At 35.0% G+C, this 1830-nt stretch overlaps 1 protein-coding gene across 1 annotated transcript in view; it reads left to right on the top strand.

The window, feature by feature from the left end:
* The window catches only part of LOC107086317 (glutamate receptor 1-like), an 81531-nt gene that overhangs the window by 78491 nt on the left and 1210 nt on the right, over positions 1-1830 (top strand). The window lies entirely within an intron of this gene.

The following is a 1830-nucleotide window of genomic DNA, read 5'->3' as shown; positions in this document are numbered from 1 at the left end:
TCAAGTAAAAATATCAGAAAAATCTACTTGAGTACAGTAACGAAGTATTTGTACTTCGTTACTTCCCATCTCTGCCTGTGACATCACCTGAAATCATCAAAACAGTTACCTACGACCCCTCCTTGGAAAGATTTGAGCTTCTAGTTTCCAATTATACCGGCCATTAGGGGGCGGGGCTAAAAATTAATACCCGCTGTTGCATTACTCAAGCGGACACACATGTTAGGTGGAATTTTATTTGTTTACACAGCTATAAAACGGAAATTTTAAAGCCCCATTTAAAAGGCGTGTGGATGAAACACCATGTGACTGTGTTTCGGCCATTTCTATAAATATATAGGCAAGGCAAGGCAAGGCAAATTTATTTGTATAGCACAATTCAGTACAAAGACAATGCAAAGTGCTTTACATGATTAAAATACAGGAATATAAAACAGAATCAAAGCAAGTAGGAAAAAAAATAAATAAATAAAAAATAAATAAATAAAATAAAATAAAAAATGCAGAAACAAAAAAAGAATATTAAAAACAGTTGGATTAAATAAAATATGTTTTAGTAGAACTGTTTAACTAGAACAGTCGAAGGCAATATAAATATATAAATATATATAAATATAAACATCATATAAACATATAATATAAACATCAGCTGGTGTCAGTTGGGCCCGGTACCGGGCCCGCCAGGCTCAAGAGGTTGAAGATAGGTGACACCTCAGCTGGATTATTAATCACTGTCCTGATTCCTTTCAGAGTCAAATCTTTGTCGGCTCTTTTTAATGTGAAATAAACATTGTTAGCTGCGATAAAACTAGTAATACATCCAAATAATTCATAAATATTGCCTCTGCTCATGTAGATATGGAAGGCTCACAAGTGTAATTCAATATTATACACAAAATGACTAAAAATGAAAGTGGAATAAATCCCTGCTAGGTGATTTATGAATTCCTTCCATTATTTTTAATTAAAATCTCCTCAACAGGCCAAGCTCAGACACGATGCGTCATATTTATTACAGGGGTGTCATGTGCTCCCCTTGTTCTCTCTGTTCCTGCAGTGTTGGAATGCATTAGCCAGCATAGATGTCAACAACCATTGAAAGCCCCTCATTGAGATTAGTGTGGCAGCAGTACATTTTATTCATGGCTTTTAACATCTATTCTCTGCTTTCCGACAGATTAGCTGGAGCATAAATAATTTACAGGAAAGTTTTTACTGGTGCAGATAGTAAAATATGGCAAACACTGAGGGAGCATAACTAAGATTTTCTGCAGCCTGCTGTTTTGAGATGCTGCCTAATGATGTATTTTTCAGCTCCAAGTCTGGAGTAAAAACTCCATCTGCCCGGTTAGTCATCAAGTGTTGCTTTTTCTATGAGAACATAAAACAGATACAAAAACAGGATATACAGTTAATACCGACATTATGGGACCTTCCTCTTCCTGTTCAAATGGATGTTCTCTTATGTTTGTATGTTAGAGCCTCCCTGTTCAGTTCAGTTTATCTGTTTGGTATGCGTGTTTTTGTGGATTTAATTACTTGTTTGACTGCAGTGCCTTGCAAAAGTATTCATTACCCTTGAATCTTTCCAATAAGGTCCCTGATTTACTAAGATTCTGCATATATATTTGCATAAAATCTTACAGTGATTGATTTCATAAATATGTGGGAAAGATGCTGATCATCAGAATGGTGTAAAATACTGGGAGTAAAATGTGCAAATGTGATTTTTCTTCTTTTTTTTGTTTACCAGCCACGATATGATTTAACCAACCCGAAACAGATGTTTGCAGTTACTGTACTTTCTTTTTTTAAACGTTAAGCATTTTT

The sequence above is a fragment of the Cyprinodon variegatus genome, unplaced genomic scaffold (genome assembly GCF_000732505.1).
Source record: "Cyprinodon variegatus isolate N-32 unplaced genomic scaffold, C_variegatus-1.0 Scaffold148, whole genome shotgun sequence".
Taxonomy (NCBI): domain Eukaryota; kingdom Metazoa; phylum Chordata; class Actinopteri; order Cyprinodontiformes; family Cyprinodontidae; genus Cyprinodon; species Cyprinodon variegatus.
Note: the sequence above shows the minus strand (reverse complement) of the source record. Positions and strands in the feature narration are given on the sequence as shown.